Source organism: Sarcophilus harrisii, chromosome 4 (genome assembly GCF_902635505.1).
Source record: "Sarcophilus harrisii chromosome 4, mSarHar1.11, whole genome shotgun sequence".
NCBI lineage: Eukaryota > Metazoa > Chordata > Mammalia > Dasyuromorphia > Dasyuridae > Sarcophilus > Sarcophilus harrisii.
The window spans coordinates 202,370,705-202,378,853 of record NC_045429.1 but is presented as its reverse complement, the minus strand read 5'-3'; the positions used below and the strand labels follow the sequence as shown (position 1 = coordinate 202,378,853).

Genomic DNA, 8,149 nt, shown 5'->3' with positions numbered 1-8,149 from the left:
TGAAGATTCATTTACAATCATCTATTTTATTATGTTATCTTAAGGAATTGCTTGTTTTATTCCACAAATTAAAAATGAAATAAATTTTAAAAAATTCTATGAAGTAAAGTGTATTTATATTTTTATTTTTTTATTTTTTGGTCTATTCTTCCCTCCCTGTAATTCTTGGCAGAGGTGGGAGGAGGGGGATGGGATAGGGATGGAGAAACTCGATTAAGTGCTCTGACTTTTTTTTTCCTTCAAATCAGATAAATGTCTAATGTCAGGGAAGACTAAAAGATTTTAAAGCCAATGCTTTCTTAGACATGCTACCTAGGATATAAAGAAGACAGATCATTAGAAAATATGTTCCTTGAGAACATGAACTATTTTTTATTCTATTGTTTATTCCCAGTGCTCAGCATAGTGCCTGGCCCATGGTAAATGAATGATTGCCATTTGACTAATTGTATAAGACAGTATACAGCAATATGTGTGCATTTGGTCTTCCCACCTCAAAGAGTTAAAAGTGTCTTTCTTTATTTCTAAAGGTCTGCTTCCTATAAATTTGTTGTATAAGATTTATGTATTTGAAATAAAACACTAATTTAGAATAATGATGTTATACAACTTAGTGTAGCAATAGTAGATTCCACAGTATTTAGAGAAATGTTATTAGAAGAGTACAGAACACTCTCCAGAATCTCTCAGAACTTTATACATAGTAGGCACTTGAACTCAATGAGAGAAGTTGGTAGTTTGAATCAAAGAAATTTCTAAGTTTGGTACCACAATGACTTGACCTCAATACATACATATCTGACCTCAATCTTTTTAACTTTAATAGCCATTTTCTCCATTCCACTGAAACCATCTACCAACATGGTCACACCTATGTCTCAGAATGTCACCTTCAAGGTTTTGAATTCTGAAATTTTATTTTATGAACACATTCTCTTGTACTTTCATTTTTTTACTGATGGTGAATCAGCGCTGCACCCTTACCTATTTGTAAAGCATTTTACAAACCCTAAAGTACTATATAAATGTAAGATATTATTGTAATCTCTGGTCATATAACCCACACCTATTCTGCCATTTCATTTCTCCTGCTCTGCCTTCATTTGTTTCCATATCCAGTCTTGGTTCTGTGCTTGCCACTTTTCATATTTATTAGACATTATAATAGAATCCCTGTTAATCCAATTTTCTGCCATTCCTAATTATTTGATAGACAAGTATTTTTCTGAGAAAAAAGTCAAATGAAGTTGTTACATACATGGGAATAGTGAAATTATTGAGCTACTCACAAAAACATCTATCAGAATTTATGAGAAGTTCACTTTGTAATTCTGATCTCTGGTTATCCTCCATTATCTACTTTTTCTGATCTTCAATGAATAAAACCCTCAAATCGAGCTTATCCTTTCCACTATAATGCCATGGTATATAAACCTTAAGTTATGGCCTTGTTGATGCTTGCTAATCCTCCCACTCTATCTTTATCAACTCCTTGTCTCATTCCTCACAAAGGTTATTTGTTCCAAACCTTTTCTTACCTCTCATCACCTCAATACCATCACCATGAATATTCCCCATAGCATTCCCTTCCTACTTATAGGAATATAGAATTCTATTTCATTGAGAAGACTGAGACCAGCAATTATGAACTAACTACCTTCTATTCTCTGCTACCTCCATTCCCTATAATTTCCCAACATCATTCCTTCCTTGTGGTCACAAATGAAGAGATATCATTACTTTTCACAAAAGGTAATTCTACCTGTATCTTTGATTTCATTTCTTTCCTGCTTCCTTCAGAATCTCAACCTCTCTAAGACCTGTAAACACAAATATTACTTAAATGTCTATGCTGGGTCTTCCTCTTCTATTATTTTCAATTCAACAAACATTTATTAAGTACTCATATGTGAACCATTGTACTAATTTTAAGGATATAAAAACATAAATGAAGTTGTCCCTGGCCCCAAAGAGCTTTTATTCTCTGGAGAAGATATGATATGGATGAAAAGAAGTATAACACAATGTACTAAGTAAAAAGGTGTAGAAAAAGCTAAAAAGTTTTGGAAATTTTGTGACAGAAGAGAGACTAACAATTGGATAGATTTTTTTAAAAGGCTTCTGAGTGGGGCCAATTCTCAAGTGTACCCTTAAAGAATGATAAGAACTCTGAAATACTAGCATAGAAATGCTTTTCACGAATGGAAGAAGGGATGGGGAAGGTAATTCTTTTTATGATTGAATGGAGACCAGAAATGGAATGTTGTTTGTTTGGAGGATAGTTTGAACTCTGGAGGTATTAATGTTAAATTGTGTTAGAAAAGATAAATTGAAGGCTGATCGTATAAGGTCTTAAATGTTAGCTTATATTTTATTCTAGAGGAAATAGAAAGTCATTGAAGTATTTTGTGAGGATGGTCACTGGCTCACCTATTTTCTTTCTCTACATTGTCTCTCTTGATATTCTTAGTCATGTCTGCATCCATTAATTTATACCTCTATATAAATAACTCTCAAATATATTTCTCCAGTATTGATCTCTCCTCTGAGCTTCAGATATGTATCCCCATCTACTGTAAAAGATCTCTAGTATATGTACATCTAGCATCTCTAGCTCAACCTGAGCCAACTAGGTGGCATGGTATGTGGAATGTTAAGAATAGGAGTTGAGCTGAGTTTAGATTCTCCCTTGGATACTTATTAGCTGTGTGACTCTAAAAATATTTCTTGAATTCATACTATGGAGTGATTTGGGAACATAAGAAATCTGACTCATTTGCTTTTTTTTCTGTCAGAGTTGCTATTACATTTTTGTACCAAGGGAATGACTTGGACATTACGGAAAATAAAATTCAATTTTTCCATCTGGGCCTGAGTTCCTGTCACTTGTTCAGAACCCTGGGAGATGAATCATCTTATTAAGAGGAGGGTGAAGGCTTCTTTGGTCAGAGTGCTAGATTGTTTGTGGATTTCTAAGGGCTTTTGATAATGAATTTTGAGCTTGAAAGGAACACTCAACCTGCCTTACCATGTCATATTGAGTTGAGGGTGCCGAATCAGGATCATTTAATTTGTTTTAATATATTTTTGAGAATATCTTATGTGTAAGACACTATGCTTAGTATGACAGAGGACACAAAGGTGAATGAGATATAACCCTGTCCTTCAGGGAGCTTCCCTAGAGTAGTAATGACAAAAAAATCTTAGAGTTGAAAGGACTTTAGAGGTTATCTATTTCAATTTCACTTGTAGGATTTCTTTTTACAATCACTAACAAAGAGTCATCTGGCCTCTGGTTGCATATTTTCAGTGATGGAGAGATCAATACTTTTCAAGACAGCTCATTTAATTGTTACACAGTTCTTTTGCTACTTTGATGAATCTGTGAACTGTTATAATTGCTACACAGAAGTTTTCCTTATATTGAAAGTTACCAATGATATTTTAATTGTCTAATCTAATGGCCTTTTTAATCTGCATCCTTCTTGATTTCTCTATAACAATGGACATTGCTATACACACTCTACTCTTAGATACTGTCTACTCTCTGGGTTTTTGTGGTCCTCTCTCCATTTTCTGAGATATTTTTGTTAATCAGCATTTATGTCCAACTGGGGTATGACCTGGGAATATCCAGTGCTCTGTCCTGGATCCTTTTGTCTTTTTTTCTCTTTATTCTCCTACTGATGTCTTAGCCAGTACTTACAAATTCAATCACCATTTCTAGATGATTCACAAATTTATATATCCATCTCTAGTCTTTTTCAGGAGTTTCCATAACACATCACTAACTGCCATTGTACATTTCTAAGAAAATGATCTTGATGTATCTCAGACTCAATACAAGGTGTTTCAAAATAGAATTCATTTTCTCTTCTCTCCTCCCCAGTTTTTTCAGAGCTTCCCTGTTACTTTTTAAGGAAAACACCTGTCTCTCAATCATTTTAGTTCATAATAACACTATTATTATTGTCATTATTTATTCTCCATTCTTTCTCCACTCCACATTTCCAATCATTTGCCATTGTTGTTTCTATCTCACGTATTTTCTACTTATACAACTTCTACCCTAGGTCAGACCCTCATCACCTCAATTGGAATACTCTCACTTGTTCTCCTCACCTCAAAATCCTTTCTACTCCAATCCACAGAGCCATCAAATTGAATGTCTGAAAGCACAGGTTTGACTATGTAATCTCCTTACTCAATAAACAACTGGGGCACTCTATTATCTCTGAGATCAACTATTAATTGTTTGGCATTTAAATTTTATTAACCTAATCATCTTCCTCTATAATACTTGAGGATGCTAAAGTCTCTCTTAAAAAGAGGGCACAAATTCTATCTACTGTCTCACCATTACAGAGGTGGTTTACCAGAAGCCATAAAGAAACATCTTCCTGGAACTGGAATCTATATTTCTTTTAATGTCATCCAAGATTGCATTGGTTAGTTTTGGGTTTTCTTTGCTTGTTTGTTTTTGTTTTTTAAGCAGTTATATTAGATTATGGGTCTATGTAAAGGTGAACTAAAATCCCCCAATTTTTTCACACAAATTGTTGAGTTAATTCATATTACCTGCCATTTTTAAATGTTATGATAGGGATTAAGCCTGGTATACTTGAATGAGCTCTCTTTAGAATCCAAACCATTTTACCAAGAGGATAATAGGGTAGACTCAAGGTTCTGTGGTATTCTTAGAATGTTAGCCTAGGACAGCTAGATAGCCAGATGAAGAGAGAGAAAAAATGTTATTAAGCACTGATCATGTGCCAGATACTATTCTATGCACTGGGCTTACAAATAACATGGAAGCATAGACCTTGACAAGGTAAGCCAAAAACCCACTTAGATCTAAGAGAATCAGGGTGAGTATAATGGCCAGGGTACAGACAACATGGTGAAGAAATGGCTGGCACAGTGGAAAGGACACCAGAGTAAGGATCCAGCATATCCATTTTTATTTCACTAAATATATAGTAAGGACATAAATGCTGAGTACTGTGCTATAAATATGGTAGGGGAAAATCAAATTTCATATAAGATGTGATCCTTATCACATGGAATTAAAAATATAGCAATGAGTTTGGTACATACACTAAAAGCTAAATTCACAGTCATAGAAGATAAATACATAAGACAGGTATAAATAAAATGCTGTATGAGGTCTAAGGGGTGAAGATGTTATTGATTATTCATGGACTATGGAAAACTTCATGAAGCAGGTGACATTTGAGTTGAGCTTTAAGAGATGGGTCTGAATGTGAAAGGTAAAGAAGGAAAGTAAATACATTCCCAGAACAGTATAGTTGAATATAGTAGATTTTAACATATGTTTGTTGAGTTGAATTGAATTGTAGGCATTGGGATCATCATGAGCAAAGTAGCAGAAGAATAAATACCAGCAGATGTTCAAAGAGAAGCAAGTATGCTAGCTTGACTGGATCATAGAACATTCATTTAGAGACAAGTAGTATGAAATAAGATTGGAAAAGGCAAATGGTTTCAGAAACTTTTAAAAATTTATTATTCATTAAGAAGATAGAGACTAGACTTATGATTAGATTGGTATCAAGAACTTTCATATGAAGAAATGCATTCTGTCTATGCAGACTAGAACATTCCCTTCAACTTGTAGTCTTAGAGAGTTGCCTAGAACATTGAAGGGTTAAATGACTTTCTCAGGGTTCCACAACTGGTGTGTATCAGAGACAGCAACTGAATTCAGATCTTCCTGGCTCCAAAGACAATTCTGTATCCACTCCTCCATGATGCCATTCATATTTCTTTTTAGCTATATTAGGTACAAAAGGAAAATAAAAAAAGGATCTCTTTTCAGTTAGATGAGGCAATGATAATGGCCAACAAAGAGCAAATGAAATCAACTCTTATTTTGCTTCTGTTTTCTCTTAATAGATGATGAATCTTTAGGCTGGAAAGGGCAGAACAAACTGAAAACTAAGATAATAAGAAAACTTGTCCTTGAAATGTCCAAGTTACTGAGTTGAGTACTGGTAGTTAGACATAGTGCCAGTAATACAAATAAGAGCATAAAGAAAGATTGTCTCTGCCCTCAAGGAGCTCACATTCAATGGGGGATGCAGGTGGGGGTGATGGAGGAAGATAACACATATAAAAGAAGCTGAAAAATGAGTGAGAAGGGAGAAGGTAATCATGAGTCTGTGCTGGAGAAAGTCTGGAGAGCGGGGAGTGGTTCCTGGAGAGGGATAAACCCATGGCTGGTTCGAGTATTTTGTTTAACATGGAATTTTTTCGAAGAATGAATAGGAAGAAGGGGTTACAGAACAGAGAAAGTTTAAGTGTCAGTGAACTTTCAGGATGAGAACTGTTGTGGAACCATAGAAAAAGTCTACATGTCAGGAATGGAGCTAGGAGGAGGAAGTAGAAAATATTTATATTTTAACAAAACACTTGACAGACTCTTTAGTATTTTTGTGGAAAATATGGAGAAATATGAGCTAGAGAAAAACATATATAACTGGATTTTGAGATATTGAATATGGGGTTCCCATGAAGAGTTATTGGTTTTTCAGTGTTAACTTGGGGGGAATGTTTCTAGTAAAGTATACTAAGAAACTGTGCTTAGTTCTATGTTGTATAGAATTTTTATTAATGCTTTGGATAAACTCAGTAAATAGATGGCATGCTTACCAAATTTTCAGATGACACAAAGCTAGGAGTAATAGTTAACACATTGGATGATAAAATCAAAATCCAAAAAGATCTCAACATATCAGAATGTCGGCCAGAACCCAGTATAATAGCTTGTAGTAGGAATAAATATAAAGCCTTATACTTAGGTTTAAAAAAATCAATTCCATAAATCCAATATGGGCAGAATGTGACTTTTTAACAATTAATCTGGGAGAATACCGAGCCCAGCTATGTTTCTGCAGGCCTGGGAATTAGCAGAACTGAAGCAGCCATGGTACCAGGAGCAGAAACAGCACCTGCCAGTTGTGAAGCAGTGGTAGCAGCTGCAGCCCTGGAGTCCCTTTATGAAAAAGCTCCTCTTGGACTTATCAAGGAAGATGAGACCAAGCCAGAAGTCTGCAATATCAGAAATACCCAATAATGAACATGCCAGAGAATTTCTGGCTAATGCTCCAACTAAAGGACTCTGGATGACCCTGGGGAAAAAAGTCAAGGTTATGTAATGTGGCACTATAAGCTGTATAGACTCAGAACAGGGGACAAAGACTGCTCATTCTTTATCAAAGGCAATCAGAAATTTAAAAATAATTCAGTGTAGCAATAAAGATCCCTTGTATGACATCATAAGGGAAAATAAATGTCATAAAAAAAGATGTGAAGATAATAATTAAAGAAGTTACTAGAGGATTCTAACTCAGATAAAGAAGGCATCACTTCCAGCTCCTCAGAATGTAAGAAGCATAAGAGAAGGAGAACCATAAAAAGAGGGGGAAAAAAGAGGAAGAAGAAGAAGAAAAAGAGGGGAAAATACACAAATCAGACTCTTACTAAAAATAATGTTCTTTTAATCTTATTACTTCCAAATCTTAGCTGAATGTGAGAGAAGTAGCCACAAAAGGGCTTCAGTTGCCAAAGAAAAAGGAATGCAGAAATATGTGTTTTTAGCATCATTTCTGTGACATTTTGCTCTTACTGCCAATATTAATGAATTCAACATGATGTGAATTGTTTTTCTGTCATACTGTGGGATTCTCATTGTCATCTTCCCTGATTACTGTAATTTGTGATAATTTTTTTGAAGAATATAAAGCATATGATGTGAAGATATTCTAGGATTTCCAAAAGAGATTCCCCAAAGAAAGCAGAAGGCTAGTGGGGTTATAGGCTGACTTATTTGGAAAGTTTAGATCTTCAGCAGTTGCAAGTGAGTGCTATTAGATGTTGAATAATAAAGCTCAGTTATCTCAGACTTAAATGTGAATGCTGTTGCTGTAAACAAGAAACTAGTTTGAAATATAATGATTGCACATGGAAAAAGAAAGGAACTGTATGAAATCTCATCTCCATTGTGATCATTTTGCTTTGGAATTTGACACTGCACCAAAGTAACTGCTTCATGAAAATAGGGAAAAAATTTTTTTTTCAATCAGAAAAATCCTCCCCTCTCCCTCCCACCTCAACCTATTCCCTAATA

At 34.8% G+C, this 8,149-nt stretch overlaps 1 pseudogene; it reads left to right on the top strand.

Moving 5' to 3' along the window:
- Positions 1–6,905: 6,905 nt before the first annotated feature.
- On the top strand, positions 6,906–7,549 carry LOC100931853 (annotated as a pseudogene).
- Positions 7,550–8,149: the final 600 nt, after the last annotated feature.